This window comes from Ursus arctos, unplaced genomic scaffold, assembly GCF_023065955.2.
Source record: "Ursus arctos isolate Adak ecotype North America unplaced genomic scaffold, UrsArc2.0 scaffold_13, whole genome shotgun sequence".
Taxonomy (NCBI): Eukaryota; Metazoa; Chordata; class Mammalia; order Carnivora; family Ursidae; genus Ursus; species Ursus arctos.
This window is the reverse complement of record NW_026622797.1, coordinates 53,119,591-53,138,942: the sequence shown is the minus strand read 5'-3', so window position 1 is coordinate 53,138,942 and position 19,352 is coordinate 53,119,591. Positions and strand designations below refer to the sequence as shown.

At 38.6% G+C, this 19,352-nt stretch overlaps 1 long non-coding RNA gene across 1 annotated transcript in view; it reads right to left on the bottom strand.

The window, feature by feature from the left end:
- The window catches only part of LOC130543555 (uncharacterized), a 193,495-nt gene that overhangs the window by 95,785 nt on the left and 78,358 nt on the right, over positions 1-19,352 (bottom strand). Inside the window, exon 2 of the long non-coding RNA XR_008958994.1 lies at positions 11,785-11,854. This is a non-coding gene — a long non-coding RNA (uncharacterized LOC130543555). The remainder of the gene's footprint in view (positions 1-11,784; positions 11,855-19,352) is intronic.

Below are 19,352 nucleotides of genomic sequence, written 5' to 3'. Positions count from 1 at the left end.
GGGTATCACATCAAAGCCATTAGAGACCTGGAAATCTCATCTAATGTCAGCCTCCTCCCCTTGTCTTAAATGATAGATTCACAATTCCACTTGAATCCTTTACACGCCAATGCCATGCCTTAGAATAGACCATAAAATAGGTTGCTGCAGCAACTGTGATCCTGTGAAAAGAGCACAGGGTGTGGACTCAAGGAGTTGAGTGTGAGACAAGGTTTTGCCATATCCTAGCCATGTGACTGTGAGATAGTTACTAGTTCTTTCTCTGTCTCAGGATTTCATCCATAAGATGGAAACAAACAGCTCCTAATTTATACCTTATCTTGTATATTGGGCATCCAAACAATGTTGTGAAAACTCATATGAACTCTAGAGGGTCTGACAGTTAATGGGCATGGCTATCATCATTCTCTACAAACTGGAGGCCATTGTGTGCATGCAGCATGCTAGGAAACTTGACGGGCTCTGACCTCTGACGTCTTGGTCTCACTCCGCCCTTCCTCCCTGGGAGCGGCCATCAGAGCGGTCCATGTCAGGGAGTCTGTCCCCTTTTCCTCTCTGCTGTGCCTTCCTTCCATCTTCTGGAAACAGACTAACTCAAATTGAAAGCTATACTGCCTAAAACAGTGAGTTACCATATATTCTGGGCTCTATGGCTCTCTCTTTTCTTTCCCTCACTTTCTTATTATGAGTAAGGATAATCTTTTCAAAAGAACTCTTCCCCTGCGCCATGTACTTACTACTCCTTTCCCCACAGCATCGACTTCAGTCAGTTGGTGGGATACCCTTGAATAGGAAATGTAGGGAACTGGTGCAAACTCACCACCCCCAGGCTAGGAGGAGGTGAACTGTGGATCCCGCTGATACGTCTGAGGGCAGATAGTTATTCTCTGAAAATGGGCTGTCTTTGTCTGACTCCATTATTCCATAAACATTCCCAGGCTCTGCTCAACCATTTTCTGATCATATTCTATCTGGATTGACTCGATATCAAATAAGGCTTAAAAAAAAGCTTATGCAAATAAAAGCCCTTATCGTCTCAGAGTCTTAGACAAAGCACTGTGTAGTCAGACTGGTAGAAACAGAAAATTTGTCAAGGTGCGTGATAGATAAGATAAGTTAGCTTATGAGAAGCCAGGATCTAAGATAATGTCAATGTGAATCATGTTTTTTTCCTGCAGAATTGGGGCAACAAACTGCCCTTTGCATGTCAGAATATATCCCACTCACACTAATGTGAATGGTATGCTTGGGCCAAGGACAGATGTGGCCCTTTAGGATTTCAAAACTGGGTGAAGACTTTGAAATAATGGTTGAGCAGCTGGTCAATATGTTGCTCACCACATGACTGAGTTGGAGACTATGATCTCTTCTTGCTTCAAAGTTCCCTTGCGGAATGATGTGTTTTTTGTTTGTGTTCTCTGATCTGCACTATGTCAAAAAATCATGTAAAAAATGGAAAGTAGATAGAATGATTATATACAAAGAAATTGTGTTATCTTTGCCTTTTATGAGACAAAATTGTGTAAGTTCTCTTTCTTTTAAACCCTGATTTGATAAGCCTTATTTCTGTGCCCAGAGTCTAATAGATAAAAGGCATTGGTAAATATTACTTGAGTGAAATAATATATGATATTGCCTTTTATAAGTGACAGGAAGGTCAGCTCTGTAATACTCATTTCTTAACTTGGCCTTCTCCCCAGCTCCTAATTTATAAAATGATTCTTGTGCCATTCCAAATCCCAGTTGGACGGAAAAGAATGAACAGGCCTCCAAAGGAGGGTCCAGAGAGATGTGGATTCTAACTTCTCTCAAATCCTTAACAATGATCTTTTCCCATTTTATCTGCTTGTGAAGTCTCCAAACTGCTCTGGGATTAGATTAGTCTGAGGTCAGCCCATATCCCTGGCAGAACTGACACCAGCACTCTTTGAGATGAGGCCTCTTAGAAATGGATTGTTCCAGTCACTTTTACAGAAGGCAAACAGACCCCAGAGAGGTGAGTGAGTTGGCCTTTCTTTGGTTACCTGTGTTTGGAAGATTTGTATTTTGGGTATTCAGTTCCTATTAAAGCAGTGGTTTACTAGATCTACTCATACTCACTTCCCAGGGGAAAAGTACCAGGGTTTTCAACTCCACAGCTGAACTGTTCTGTGGCAACTTCATTCACTCTTCAAGCTTTCTTTGAAGGCTATTTGCCAACATGGTGGTCATTGTAGGAGCTGGCCTGTTGGTGCCCTCACTGATCTGCAACCCTCCCACCCCAAAGGGAAAACCCTCTTTGGGACTGCTAGAAAACAACAGGCTATTAATTGGATGAAAAATGAATAAATGTCATTATAGAACCTACGTTCCTAGGAACAAAATATCTTCACGTAGAGAATTTAGATCAGAAAACACTATGTATCAGTGATGAAGATAAATACCGTAGGCCATGCATTTTATCTGTGCTTGAGTTTATGGGATTAGCTTTATTGGATGAGCTCAAGAAACTTTTCAAAGCTCAGCTGAATTTTATTTTATAGTCAGCAGGGAGTACATAACATGGAAAATTCGTTTCTGAGAAGAGATGATCCATGAATAAACACAGACACAGAGCTATGAAATGGTTAATACCCATGCTGACTACAGTCCAGGGCACTCATTTATGGTGTGATTCATGAATGCCAAATAGAAGGAAAAAGTTCACTTTTAAAACCATTAGCACGATGATAAGATCTTTTGAGACTCTCATCCAAAGCACCGTTCCCTGACTATTGAGAGTCTCTTAATGTTTGTTGGAGATAACCTCTTGACTTTCTTTCTCGGCAGTAAGCCTTGTCTGGTGAACCTGGAGCTCCACAGAAAAAGATAACACCTTCCCTCCTGTGGACTTTGACAAATGACAAGTTCTGAGTCTACCGGAACCACTTTATTCTTATCCCGAGAAATCTAAGAGTCAGCATGTTCCTTTTAGTTAAATCACTCACTTTCTAATTTTTGCTTAACCTTTGACATAGCATTTTGTTATGTGGCCACAGTTTGAGCAAAGATTATGGTATTATTAATAAGGTTAAATTTAATAATGATTTTTTTAAAAGATTTTATTTATTTATTCGACAGAGATAGACAACCAGCGAGAGAGGGAACACAAGCAGGGGGAGTGGGAGAGGAAGTAGCAGGCTCATAGCGGAGGAGCCCGATGTGGGGCTCGATCCCATGACGCTGGGATCACGCCCTGAGCCGAAGGCAGACGCTTAACCGCTGTGCCACCCAGGCGCCCCAAATTTAATAGTGATTTTAACCCCATGCACGTTTGTGAAATTCAGAGAGAATGAATATCAGCTACTTTGTGCTCTAAGGGCAGGGGAGGCAGTTTTCACATGGGAAGCTGATATCCTACAGCTACCTTTAGCAGCACATTGAACACAACAGGTAACCAGGGTGGTGTATGTGACAAAACGTGGGCCCTGCAGTCGCACTGACCAGCATTCAAATGCCAAAGCTGGGGGCTCCTGGGTGGCACAGCGGTTAAGCGTCTGCCTTCGGCTCAGGGCGTGATCCCGGCGTTATGGGATCAAGCCCCACAACAGGCTCTTCCACTATGAGCCTGCTTCTTCCTCTCCCACTCCTCCTGCTTGTGTTCCCTCTCTCGCTGGCTGTCTCTATCTCTGTCGAATAAATAAATAAAATCTTTAAAAAAAATGCCAAAGCTGCTCCTTTCTGGCTGTGTTTTCTTTTTGACAAACTATTCAATTTTGTTAAATTCCATTTTCTCATTTATTAAAATGGAGCCACAATTCCTATTTCATAGAGCTGTCATATCAGTGAGATAATATATTTAAAAAAAAAAAGCTACACATAGCACTTGATACGTAGTAAGTGCTCAATGCATGCTGATTTTCCCATCTCTCCACCTGGAGCCCACACTGTTTGAATTATCAGAACGTCATAATTATTATGTGGTTTCAACTATACACTGACCCTGGAATATAAGCCTCAAGAATAGCAGAAGGATAAAGCTCACATATCCATAGCTTTACAATGGGTTAATTATTTATGTTAGCATAATTGTGAAAACCTATGATGCCTTAGAAACAAAAGTTTCATACCACCTTAGAAGGGGACTCTTTGTGGAAGAACATCTTTCCACTGCTGAGAGAGTCAGCCCTTCTTAACCATTTTTTTCTGTCTCTCCAAGTAGCTTGGGAGGTTATCTTCATTACCTCCTCTACTACAACAGACCTATAATCGACAGGAGAAATTTCCCTGCTACGTCAATCCCTGAACCCTTCCTTTCCTCACTGAAGAGGTATTCTTTCAGGGCATGTAGAGTGAAGAGGGAAGGAAGACACACAGAGAAAGTAGTGGTATTAGCATTAGTCGTGATAAAGATGGCTAATGTTCATGAAGCTATAGGCCAACTAGTTTGCAAGCGTGTCTTTTAATACCCACATCTCCATGAAGAGGGTAATATTATTGACCTCATTTAAAGTTTGAGGAAACTAAGGTACAGACAGGTTAACTAACTTATCCAACGCCATCTCTGTAGGAGTGTGGAGGTGGGAATTCAAACACAGGTCGTCTGAATGCAGAGCCATGGTCTATAAGCCACACCACTGTTGGGAGCCTGATAGCAGTGAATCAACAAAAGGAAGAGCTACAGTAGGAGCTCACTAACACGTTAGCCTAGCGGGCTATTCTGCCGCCATGATGTTCCCAGGGGACATCATGAGGACACGCTGCCAGGTTCCCAGGAAATCCTTACTATTCTTTAAGGAAAGTGAAGATGAGATTATATCTATATCTACTGTTACAGAAATAAAGAGTAGAGTTTGGGAAAGTGATATTTGTCAATATCAATTTATCCTGGTAAAAATGAAGGGCACTTGGGGATCTCCAAAACCTGGCTCATGGTTTAATAAATAATAGTTGAATTTCTAACAATTGAAGAAATGGTATGTGTGAATCCCTAGTGCTTTCCTAGTTAGGCGGGGAATCTGCCTGACTCTGAAGCTATCATTTGTTTCCATCACATGTCAAAACAAACAATTTAATTTAAAAATGGGCAGAGAATATACTGTGTTCACAGACTGGAAGAATTAATATTGTTAAAATGTACATGCTACTCAAAGCAATCTATAGATTCAATGCAATCCCTGTCAAAATACCAATGGCACTTTTCACAGAACTAGAACAAGAATCCTAAAGTTTGTGTGGAGCCACAAAGCAATCTTGAGAAAGAAGGATAAAGGTGGAGGTATCACACTCCCTGATTTCAAATTATACTACAAAACTATTGTCATCAAAACAGTATGGTACTGGCACAAAAACAGACACATAGATCAATGGAACAGAACCAAGAGTCTAGAAATAAACCCATGCTGATACAGCCCATTAATGTTCAACAAAGGAGGCAAGAACATTCAATAAGGAAAAAAACAGTCTCTTCAATAAATGGTGTTGGGAAAACTGGGCAGCTACATGGAAAGAATGAAACTGGACCACTTTCTTAAATCACATATAAACTCAAAATGGATTGAAGACTTAAATGTAAGACTGGAAACCATAAAAATCCTAGAAGAAAACATAGGCAGTAGCTCTTGGACATCGGTCTGAGCAATATTTTTTGGATCTCTCTCTTCAGGCAAGGGCAACAAAAGCAAAAATAAACAAATGGGACTACAACAAACTAAAAAGCTTTTTCCACAACACAGGAAACCATCAACGAAACTAAAAAAACAAAACAAAAACAAAACACCCCTACAGAATGGGAGAATGTATGTGCAAACGATATAGCTGATGGGGGTAAATATCCAAAACATGTAAGGAGCTCACACAACTCAATGTAAAAATCAAATTAAAAAATGGGCAAAGGACCTGAATACACTTTTCTCCAAAGAAGACAGACACATGAAAAGATGTTCAACATCAATAATCATCAGAGAAATGCAAATCAAAATCACTATAAAATATCACCTCAGGTCTGTTAGGATTGTTATTATCAAAAAGAGAAGAAATAACACGTGTTGGTAAGGATGTGGAGAAAAGGGAATCTTCATCACTGTTGGTGGGAATGCAAAATGGTGCAGTCACTGTGGAGAACAGTATGAAGGTTCCTCCAAAAATTAAAAATGGAATTAGCATCTGATCCAGCAATTCCACCTCTGAGTATTTATTCAAAGAAAATGAAAACACTAATTTGAAGATATCTGCACCCACATGTTCATTGCAGCATTATTTACAATAGCCATGATATGGAAACAACCTAAGCGTCCATCAATAAATGCACGGATAAAGAAAATGCATATATGTATGTGCGTGCACACGCACACACACACACACACACACATACATACACACACACACACACACACACACACTGGAATATTACTTAGTCATAAAAATGAAGGAAATCTTGCCATTTGCAACATGGATGAATCTTGAGTGCATTATGGTAAGTGAAGTAAGCCAGACAGAAAAAGACAAATACTGAATGATCTCATATGTGGAATCTTAAAAAAAAATTGAGCTCATGGCTACAGACAGCAGATTGGTGGCTGCCAGTGGTGAGAGGTAGGGGATGCACAAAATAGGTAAAGGGGGTCAAAAGATACCAACTTCCAGTTGTAAAATAAGTAAGTCATGGGTGGACCTAGAGGGTATAATGCTAATTAAAATAAGTCAATCAAAGAAAGACAAATACCACAAAATTTCACTCACATGTGGAATTTAAGAAACAAAGCAAAGGAAAAAAAAGAGAGATGAACAAAAACAACAAAAAAACACCAGACTTTTAAATACAGAGAACAAATTGGTGATTGCCAGAGGTAAGATAGGTAGGGGGACAGGTGAAATAGGCAAAGGGACCAAGAGGACACTTACCATGATGAGCACTGAGAAATGTATAGAATTGTTGAATCATTATATTGTACATCTGAAACTAATATACTGTTGTATGTTAATTATACTTCAATAAATAAATGTATATGTATGTATAAGTCACAGAGATGCAATGTGCATCATGGTAACTATAGTTAATACCATATTGTATATTTGAAAGTTGCTAGAAGAGTAGATCTTCAAAGTTCTCATCACGAGAAAATTCTGTAACTATGGTGACAGATGTTAACTAGATTTACTGTGGTGACCATTTTATCATATTTACAAGTATTGAATCATTACCCTGTACACCTGAAACTAATGTTCTAGGACAGTTACACCTCAATAAAAAAAAAAAGCAATGAAAGCTCAAGTAGATGGATAAAGACAGTAGCCTGAATTTCTTCTGTAATAACCTGGCATATTGCAAGTTGAAATGTGAAATAATTCTCTATTTCAAGCTGAAAATTGGCTAGTACATGGAGGAATGGGATAGATACCTCAATTAGAAACCTCATGGAGACAGAAGGGAAGAAGAGAAATAAAAACAGAAACAAATGATGACTAAGAAGTAATTTTACTGGCTACAACCGTGTGACACCTGTGTGTGCCAGGATGCCCATCTGGGGCTCTTTTTCCTCTCTGACAGCTCCCTCTGGGTCTCTGAGGCTTTCCCCGCCTCAGAGCCCTGGCTGGTGCCCAGGGCCCACTCTCCTTACTATTGAAGGTCTTCTTGTTCATTTTGAAAGCTTATGATTGCCATGGACAACACTTAAGTGTCTTTGCACATGGGAAGCATTTTCAGGTTCACACAAATATTATTGGATGATCACCAGTATGTTGACTACTATGATCTCTGTTGGTCACTGAAAATTTCCAAAGGCTGTGTAGGTCCTGGGTAAGAGCATGGGCTTTGAAGCTAGACTCATTGTGAAACCTGGTTGTGCTGTTAGCTGTGTACCTTCAGCAAGTGACCCCACCTCCCCTTTCTGCACATCGGGGGTGATAATACTACCCACTAAGCAGGGTGGCTACAAGGATCAAAGGGTACTAGGGGTTCTTACCTTTCTGTGCCATGGACCAATTCTGACAGTGTGGGGAAGCCCTTGGAAACTTTTCTCAGAATAATATATTTTTAAAAACATAGAAGATATATAACACTTTATTATAAAGAAAACTAATCAAAATTCAGTTATCCATATATTTTAAAAAACAAATTTGTGATTAGTATTAAATGCATTAAATAATAAGTCCTAAAGGTAGATTTAATATCAACAGGAAATTTCAAGTTTATGATAACTATCAAAGTTATTTTGAGATAGCTGGGACAACTGTAATGTACTATGAAAACAGCTGATTTCCACTGATGACAAAAACAAGGGTACTGGTAATGCTATCAAAGTTTACTGCTCATGTCTATATTTGAAAGAAATGCAAAGCTCCAGTTAAAGGTTAGCGAAAATAAATACATATTTTTTTTCATCTAAGTTCAAAGATCCTCCTTAATTCCAGTTTCATACTTTCTTGGGGGAATCCATGGGCCCCAAGGAAAGCCTTGGATTGATGTCAGATAGGGCTTAGTGCAGTGTGGCTATAGGGGAGCGCTATAAATTACTCACGATGCAAAGATTTCTTCTTAGGAATAGAAATGATGTCATTTTATTAGAGTGAGCCACATGAAATTGCAAATTTTCTAGGTAAAAAAAAAATCAAATTTTGGCAATTTCATATGGTTCAATCTAATATAATTTATGAACCATATAAAGTAACTTGTGAAACTATCTTAATTTTTTAGTATATGAAGGTTTTTTCCCCCCTAAGGAAGTATATATTAACTTAATGGTTTTTTGAAAGCATAGACTATTTGAAGTTACATGTTTGACTTTTTCTTTGGGTTCTTTCCAGTATTTGTTGACAAAGACAAATGGACAACATTTTGGGTTATTCTGAGATTTATGATACTTCTTAACATACATCTTTATCTTCTTAATTATAGAGCATTTGTTATGTCTGTGATTTACTCATTCCTAATGATTCATTTAGACCTGAAAAATCTCTCCTATGTTGCCAAAAAGTTTAGCCTTATTAATCTGGAGGAAGTCTATGACCTAGCTGCATTTAGGTTTGACATATTACTTGAAAAGATACTTTAAGGTGTTTCAATCACCCACAAATGAGTATCTAGTATAGTCACAGAAGTAATGTGTTACCCTGGGCAGCCCGAGATTATTTCTGGATTGAAAGAATGATGGCAAGGGGGAGATTTCAGTTACTTAATACAAATTCAAGTTCTTACAGCAGTGTTCCATTGTAGGTTTCCTTCCCTTTAGCCCCAGGTAGATGGTACAGTCTATGGGTAGAGATCCTCTTTCTCTTGTGCATTATAGTATCTGCAGTGCCTAGCTCTGTGCCTGGCACACAGTAGACATTCAGTAAATGTTTGTTGAATGAAAGAATGAAGAGATGAAGAAAGACTAGCCCCGCTAACTGCTCTTCTCCCCTCTGGCTGATAAAAGAGAAGGATCGGTGGGCTATGACTGTGATTCGGTTTGTCATTTAATGTTCCAATGTTAACTTTGCACTCTCAGAAATATTGTCAATTCAATAAAATATAATCAAACGGGGGGAAATAATTAGCTTTGTGAGCATATAAAAATCACTTTTAAAGATGAACACATTCTTTTTCATAGAATGCACAATCAAATCGAGCATATCAACAAGACTGCTGAGTTTGACAAGCAAAAAACTCCACCTTCCAAGCGTTATCAAGCTCTTTAGGGGCATCTGTGTCCATCCAAACTCCTGATCATATTATTAAAAAGTTGGTTGCTTATTATGGAAAATATGCTCATGGGAATATTATAGAAAATATACAGACAAGAAAATACTAAAAACACATGGCACATAGTAGGTACTCATAAATAATATGTTACTCGGATTGACTAATCTGATAAAAAATACCACTTTGTTTTAATTTTTGTGTTTTAAAATTTTTGACAGAATGAGCATCATTTCACACGTTTATTAATCATTTCTTTTGCTGTGAGCTATTTTCCTTGCCCTTCATATTAAAATTGGGTTCCTCATATTTTTAATCGATCTATGAGAGCTCAATCTTTCATCCTAAAAATTGACAATATTTTCCCTGCTTTAACAATTGTCTTTTCATACTGTGGTGTGTGTGTATGTGTGTGTATGTGTATAATATTATTCTGTATTTCCAAAGGTCTTTTCAACACAATATTATAAAAATATTTATAATTTTGTTTAATTTTTTATAATTTAAGTTTTTACATTCAGATTTTTGACCTATGAATTTGGGGATAAAGAATCGTGCAGGGATCTAGCTTTATTATTTTCCAAGTGGCTATCTAGGCATCCCCAGTTTTTTCATTCTAAACCTGTTTTTTTTCCGTACTGTCTGGAAAACCCAGCATTATTGAAGTCACCCTGCCATAAACTTGTGATTATTTCTGAGTTCTTTCCATTGAGCTTTCTATTGTTGCAAACCACAATTACAGCTGGGTAACCCACACTTGCTATTTTCCTTCCCAGCATTTTCTTTGCTATTCTTGCATGTTTATTTTTCAGACAAACTTTGCAGTCATTTTGCAAATTCCCCTGAACTTGTGACTTTGATTAGGGTTTTATGAGCATTTAACCCAGTGCCTGACACATAGTAAGCCCTCTGTAAGTATGCGCTATCATAGTAATTTTAGTAAGAATTAGGATTACCACATCGAATAGAATGATAGATGTGAAGAGGATTAACATCTTTGCAATATTGAGTCTTCTCATCCAAGAGAAAATTTGGATAATTTCCATTTATTTAAACTTTAAAAAATCTACCTCAGTGGTTGAAATGTTTTTCTGGTCTACTCACTATTTACTCTAGTCCTTCTCTCTTGCAACAATTATTTTACACCTTCCTCATTCTTCTTAAATCTCCTTTCCCATTATCTATTCTTTTGTAGAGGAAGTCGATAGCACCCAGCTACAGCTCTCTCATCTTCCTCCAAATTAGCAAGCCTACCTCCATTTGTATTCCTTCTCCCCTTCCTCACCCCAGTTACAAGAGATCTTCATATTGCTAAATCCAATGGTCACTTCTATGCCTCATCTGACTTTACTTCTCCGCAGAGCATTTAACAGATTTGCTATTTCTTTCTTGAAATACTCTTTTCCTTCTGCTTCCCTAAAATCATTCTTAGATTTCGAATCCCTCTTGACTGCTACTTCTAAGTTTCCCTGGCCTTTAAGTGTTCGTGTTCATCAAGAATTTTCTCTGGGCCACTTTTCTTTCTCTTCCCATTCTCCCTCAATGACTGTAACTACCCCCCTGACTTTAAGTATCATCTATATGCCAACGACTTGAAACTTTACCTCTGGCCCACATCTCTATTTCTGTGCTCCAGTTGGAGATACCGACTTGCCTACTTGAAATCTCCACTTGGAAGTCTTTCTGGAATCTTATTTTTTTAAAAAAGATTTTATTTATTTATTTGAGAGAGAGACAGAGAGCAACATGGTGGGGGGGTAGGGGCAGAGGGAGAGGGAGAAGCAGACTCCCTGCTGAGCAGGGAGCCTGACACAGGGCTCAATCCCAGGTCCCAGGGATCATGACCTGAGCCGAAGACAGATGATTAACCAACCGAGCCATCCAGGCACCTGCTGGCATTTTATCTTAGATTTAAAATGGAACCAAACCATCCCCTACCCATTCAGATCTGTACTTCCTTTAATCCTCCACACCTGAGAATATGGCTTCTCCATGCATTCCATTGTCCATGCCAAAATCTGGATATAATCTAAACCATCAACAACTCACATTCAAATCATTTCCAAACCTATCCAGTAACTCTTGAATCCATTCACTGATTCCCATCTTCACCACTCCCAACCAATTCCAAGCACCCCATCACTAACCTGGACTCCAGGAGAGCTTCCTTCTTTCCGCATGTTTTCAGGTATCCTTTCCAATCAAGCTGTTCTGTACCTGAAAGTCAAAGTAATAGTTTAAAAATATAAACCTGAAATTATTACTGCTTTGTTTAAAGCTTTTTAGTGGCTCCTCATTATTCTCTTAAAAAGTTACCATAATCCCCAGGTCCAATATGACCTGTTCCCAAACTCTACCACAGCATTATCTTCTGTCAACCTTCCTCGTGATTCTCTGCTGAGACTCCACTCCCTGAAAGATGATAATCTTCTATCTTTCTCCTCTTTTTTGTTTGGCCAATTCCTACTCATTCTTAGACTTCATTTTAAATATTACATTTTGGGGTGCCTGAGTGGCTCATCCAGTTAAGCATCTGCCTTCAGCTCAGGTCATGATCTCGGGGTCCTGGGATCAGGCCCTATATCAGGCTTCCTGCTCAGGGGGGAGTTTGCTTCTCCCTCTGCCCCTCCCCTCCGCTCGTGTGCTCTCTCTCTCTCTTTATGTCTCAAATAAATAAAATCTTTAAGAAAAATAAATGTTACATCTTTAGGGTGATCTTTCTTTCTTTCTTTCTTTCTTTCTTTCTTTCTCTCTTTCAAGATTTTATTTATTTATTTGACACAGAGAGAGAGACAGTCAGAGAGAGAGGGAACACAAGCAGGGGGAGTGGGAGAGGAAGAAGCAGGCTCCCAGTGGAGCAGGGAGCCCGATGCGAGGCTCGATCCCAGGACTCTGGCATCACACCCTGAGCTGAAGGCAGATGCTTAAGGATTGAGCCACCCAGGCGCCCCATAGGGAGACCTTTCTTGACCCTTAAGTACAGGCTCCAATATTGTATGCACTTATGGCACCCATTACTTTTCCTCTATATTATAGTAGTTAACATATAGTTCTTTTTTTAATGATCTATGTTAATTATTAGATTGTATTCTATGTGATGTCAGGGACTATATAATTTAAAAAAACTTTTGATTTTAAGATAATAGTAGAGTCACATGCAGTTGTAAGACACAGTACAGAGTTCTTGATTTCCTCCAACGGCAACAACTTGAATAACCATGGTACAAGATCACAACCAGGAAATTGACATCAACAGAATCTGTGAACCTGATTCAGAGTTCATAAATTTTGCATGTGCTAATCTATGTGTGTGTGTGTGTCTGTGTGTTGTTCCTTGCAATTTTATCACATGGAGATATGTGTAACCACCACAGCAGTCATGATACAGAACAGTTCGTTTAAAAGGATGCCTCTTTAGAGCCATCCCTCCCTATGAATTCTTAAATTGCAACATGTCTAGGACTTAAGATAGAACTTCGTATATAGTAGGTAGTCAAAGAACATCTGTTAAATGAATGAAATTAATAAATTACATAATTTATTAAAGCTGAAATTCATTAAAAATCAACTAACCACAACCAAAAAGGATTTATCCTAGAAATTCATGGAAGGAAAATCTATCAAAATAATGTCCCATTACAATATTTAAAAAAGAAGTGTTAATAGACAAAAAAATATTTAAAATTTGTGTCAATTTCAAAATAAACATTTTTTCAAAGTATAGAAGCATTCTTACTTAATATGGTAAAAGAACCCACTTTAAAAGGAAAGCAAGTATTAATACCATGGTTAGTCCCTTCGAACAGGAATGTTCGCTGTCGCTATTATTATTCTTTGTTATTTTAGAATCTGGCCAATGTAATAAGATATGAAAACGAAATAAAAAAAGTTGCTATGAAAAAATTGTCAATGTCCTCCAGATAAAGACCACCAAGAACACACCTGTTGTTAAACAGTTTGGGCTTATCAGTCCTTGCAGGGAGAGGGAAGGCTAGCTGGAGAATGAAATGAATGGTGAATTGTGGGGTGTCTCACTAACAAAATATTGGAAAGGACTTAAATAATTTGGCTTATATCAAGTGACTTTGGGGTGGGTTTAAGGAAGTAGGACTCACCTCTGGACAGGACGTGGTCATGAAGTGAAGATAACTCTATAAGTGACTATCTTAATAAATCTTTTCTAGAGGTATGTGAGACTGGACTAAGGCTAAAGCCGTAACTGGTAAAAATTAACAATCACACATATTAGTCAAAATAGGGATCTATTTGGTATTTTGTGGCTTGGACATTGTTCATGTTTTGTCTGTGCTCAGACATGATTACAGAGTGGTCTTGTTTTCATCTGGATTCATCATGGTCACAGTGTGGCCTTGTCTGATGCTAATGTTCTGTGAAATTGTATATATTTAATGGAAGAACACCAAGGCCCGACTAATAGTACCAGACCAGTTCCTGGATGTTAGGGATTGCTTTTTTCCCCCTCAAGACAATTATCATTATTTGCAAACCATATTAATATATTTACACAATCACCATAATAGGAAATTAACTTAATATTTATCAAAAGAGTATATCATCCAGTAATATTTGTATAAAAGACAAAGACAAGCTATCCATAGCATCTATATCAGCAACAGGCCACTGTAAAATAAAAAACAGACTTTTTTCCATAATAGGAAACAAATACATAAACTAAGATTAACCTTAGTAAGGTATGTTAAGGAATTTAGATAGAAAAAAACAAAAAAAAAATTGTATTCACACATAGAAGACAACTCATTTAGGAATGTTCTTAATAAATATGGTACACATCTTTTGGTATATTTTGTAACACTCAAATACTTCAGGCAGCTACCTTCCCATGTATCAGAATGCTTTATTAGGAAGGGAAAGCTACAATACCAAGAGTTCTTTCCTAAGTGGATTTGAGGGGCTAGTCTACCAAATGAAAGGAATAGAAAAAAGCAGGTGAGATACTGTAAATCTTTTTGAGCAAGTATTTTCTAAGAAATCAATTCTAAGGTTAACTTTAGAATTTATCTTCTAAACATTTATAGTTTATCAGGAATTGGCATGGGTTAAAAACAAAGCAACTCATTATCTTGTAGCATCTTAATGATAGGGGAAAACTTTTTTATTAATCAAGATATTAATGGGGTGCCTAGGTGGCCCAGTCAGTTAAGTGTCTGCCCTCGGCTCAGGTCATGATCCCAGGGTCCTGGGATAGAGCCCTATGTCAGGCTCCCCACTCCCTCTGCCCCTCCCCATTGCTCATGCTCTCTCTCTCTCTCTCTCAAATAAATAAATAAATAAAATCTTTATAAAAAAGATATTAATAAAAACTAAAGTGAGAAATGACCCCAAAACCCAAAATTATTTTGTCATGTGATGACATAAGATTCTTCTCTTGCTCTATGAGAGGTAGCAGTTGTGGAGGAAAGAGCATGATTATGGAAATTAGAGATCTGGCTACATATTCCATCTCTTGAATTTACTAGGCTATGGAAACTTGAGCATGTGATCTAAATTCTCTGAGTTTCAGTTTCTTCATCTGGAAATGGGGCATATTCCCAAACACTTGGCACTCTATAATGATCACATGAGACAATATGTTAAAAATAAAAACTACCTTACTGCTTCACACAGAGCCATTCTCAGAGAAGAAAATGCTGATATCCTACATATACCTTCCCCTTCTCTGTTTTCTCCTGAGATTGACTTAGAAGAGGAATTTAGATTACAGTTCTGAACAGATACTGACATTAAACATAGTGAACCCTAATGCTTAGCTCTGAACTCGGTGTTTTCAGAGTAACTCTGAACTCAGTTACTCAGTTCAGTAACTGTGCCTTATGGTGGTAAATTTAAAAGAATTTAAAAAGACATTCAGACAATCACTTTAATTGGGTTCTGATCACCAATTCCAACGTGTGTTTGGGGGGGGTGGGGGGGCTCCCAACACAACACCAAGCAATTCTCTGGCACCAGATGGGTGTCTTACAAATCAACTCAATTCTGACATTACCTACCTGAAGATAGCGTCAGATTCCACAAGGGCTCAGTCCCACAAGCCTGCCCCACTCTCCTCAGATGCTAATCACAAGTACAGATGGTCACCTGTATGTCTCACCGATCCGCTATACCTCAGAGGTTCCCACAACCCCCCCGCTGAGTTCAATTAATTTGCGGGAGCAACTCACAGAACTCAGGAAAACATTTTACTTACTAGATTACAAGGCTTTTTAATAGAAGGATGTAACTTAGGAACAGCTTGATGGAGGAGATGCACGGGGGAAAAGTATGAGGAAAGGGCTCAGAGCTTCCATGCCCTCTTCAGGCACGTCACTCTCTTCATATATTCTTGTGTTCTTTAACCCAGAAACTCTCTGAACCCCTCCCTCTTTCGGGTTTTTTTTTTTTTTTATTGATTTTTTATTATATTATGTTAGTCACCATACAGTACATCCCCGGTTTCCGATGCAAGGCTCGATGATTCATTAGTTGTGTATAACACCCAGTGCACCATGCAATATGTGCCCTCCTTACTACCCATCACCGGTCTATCCCACTCCCCCACCCCCCTCCCCTCTGAAGTCCTCAGTTTGTTTCTCATAGTCCATAGTCTCTCATGTTTCATTCCCCCTTCTGATTACCCCCCCTTTCTTTATCCCTTTCTTCCCCTACCGATCATCCTAGTTCTTATGTTCCATAGATGAGAGAAATCATATGATAGTTGTCTTTCTCTGCTTGACTTATTTCACTTAGCATTATCTCCTCCAGTGCTGTCCATGTTGTAGCAAATGTTGAGAACTCGTTCTTTCTGATAGCTGAGTAATATTCCATCGTATATATGGACCACAACTTCTTAATCCAGTCATCTGTTGAAGGGCATCTCGGCTCCTTCCACGATTTAGCTATTGTGGACATTGCTGCTATGAACATTGGGGTGCATATGGCCCTTCTCTTCACTACGTCTGTATCTTTGGGGTAAATACCCAGTAGTGCAATGGCTGGATCATAGGGTAGTTCAATTTTTAACTTTTTAAGGGACCTCCACACTGTTTTCCAGAGTGGCTGTACCAACTTGCATTCCCACCAACAATGTAGGAGGGATCCCCTTTCTCCACATCCTCTCCAACAATTGCTGTTTCTTGCCTTGTCTATTTTTGCCATTCTAACTGGCATAAGGTGGTATCTCAGTGTGGTTTTGATTTGAATTTCCTTGATGGCTAATGATTTTGAACATTTTTTCATGTGTCTGTTAGCCATTTGTATGTCTTCATTGGAAAAGTGTCTGTTCATATCTTCTGCCCATTTTTTGGATTTGTTTATTTGTTTCTCGTGTATTGAGTTTGAGAAGTTCTTTGTAGATCTTGGATACCAGTCCTTTATCTGTAGTGTCATTTGCAAATATCTTCTCCCATTCCGTGGGCTGCCTCTTAGTTTTTCTGACTGTTTCCTTGGCTGTGCAGAAACTTTTAATCTTGATGAAGTCCCATAAGTTCATTTTATCTTTTGTTTCTCTTGCCTTTGGGGATGTGTCATGAAAAAGGTTGCTTTGGCCGATGTCGTAGAGGTTGTTGCCTATGTTCTCCTCTAGAATTTTGATGGATTCCTGTCTCACATCGAGGTCTTTCATCCATTTGGAGTTTATTTTTGTGTATGGTGTGAGATAGTGGTCAAGTTTCATTCTTTTGCATGTAGCTGTCCAATTTTCCCAGCACCATTTATTGAAGAGACTGTCTTTTTCCCACCGGATGTTTTTTCCTGCTTTATCAAATATTAGTTGCCCAAAGAGCCGAGGGTCCATTTCTGGGCTCTCTATTCTGTTCCATTGGTCTATGTGTCTGTTTTTGTGCCAGTACCATGCTGTCTTTGTGATCACAGCTTTGTAGTACAGCTCGAAATCCGGCATTGTGATGCCCCCAGCTTTGTTTTTCCTTTTCAACAGTTCCTTGGAGATTCGGGGCCTTTTCTGTTTCCATACAAATTTAAGGACTGTTTGTTCCAGTTCTTTGAAAAATGTCCTCGGTATTTTGATCGGGATAGCATTGAAAGTGTAGATTGCTCTGGGTAGCATGGACATTTTAACTATGTTAATTCTTCCGATCCATGAGCATGGAATATCTTTCCATCTTTTTATGTCTTCCTCAATGTCTTTCAAGAGTGATTTATAGTTTCTAGAATATAGGTCCTTTACGTCTCTGGTTAAGTTAATTCCAAGGTAACGTACGGTTTTTGGTGCTATTGTAAATGGGATGGATTCCCTAATTTCTCTTTCTTCGGTCTCGTTATTCGTGTACAGAAATGCAACTGATTTCTGAGCATTGATTTTGTATCCCGCCACGTTACTGAATTGCTCTATAACTTCTAATAGTTTGGGAGTGGATTCTTTTGGGTTTTCCATATAGAGTATCATGTCATCTGCAAAGAGAGACATTTTGACTTCTTCTTTGCCAATTTGAATACCTTTGATCCCTTTTTGTCGTCTGATTGCTGTTGCAAGGACTTCTAGTACTATGTTGAATAATAGTGGCGAGAGTGGGCATCCTTGTCGAGTTCCTGATCTTAAGGGAAAGGCTTCCAGCTTTTCCCCATTGAGAATAATATTTGCAGTAGGCTTTTCATAGATGGCTTTTATGAGATTGAGAAATGTACCTTCTATTCCTACACTCTGAAGGGTTTTAATCAGGAAAGGATGCTGTATTTTGTCAAATGCTTTTTCGGCATCGATTGAGAGGATCATATGGTTCCTGAGTCTTTTCTTGTTGATATGATGTATCACTCTGATTGATTTGCGAATATTGAACCACGCTTGCATCCCAGGTATGAATCCCACTTGATCGTGATGGATAATCCTTTTAATGTACTGTTGGATTCTATTAGCAAGTATCTTGTTGAGGATTTTGGCGTCCATATTCATTAGGGAAATCGGTCTGTAATTCTCCTTTTTGATGGGGTCTTTGCCTGGTTTGGGGATCAAGGTAATATTGGCCTCATAGAATGAGTTTGGTAGCTTTCCTTCTGTTTCTATTTTTTGAAATAGCTTTAGGAGAATAGGTATTATTTCTTCTTTGAATGTTTGGTAGAATTCCCCAGGAAAACCGTCCGGGCCTGGAGTTTTGTTATTTGGAAGGTTGTTTATCACTGACTCAATTTCTTCATAATTAATTGGCCTGTTTAAGAAATCAATTTCTTCCGGTTTCAATCTTGGTAGTTTATAGGTTTCCAGGAAGGATTCCATCTCTTCCAGATTGCTTAGTTTATTGGCATATAGCTGTTGATAAAAATTTCTAATAATCCTTCCAATTTCAATGGTGCTCGTCGTGACCTCTCCTTTTTCATTCATAATTTTAATAATCTGGGTCCTTTCTCTTTTCTTTTGGATAAGTCTTGCCAGTGGTCTGTCAATTTTATTGATTCTCTCAAAGAACCAGCTTCTAGTCCTGTTGATCTGCTCTACTGTACTTCTGGCTTCTGCTTGATTGATTTCAGCTCTAATTTTGGTCAACTGCTTCCTCGTGCGTGGATTAGGCCTGTCCCTCTGTTGCTGTTCCAGCTTCTTGAGGTGAGAATATAAAAACTGCATTTTAGATTTTTCTATTCTTTTGAGTGAGGCTTGGATGGCTATGTATTTCCCCCTTAGGACTGCCTTTGCAGTATCCCATAGGTTTTGGACTGTTGTATTTTCATTCTCATTGGTCTCCATAAATTG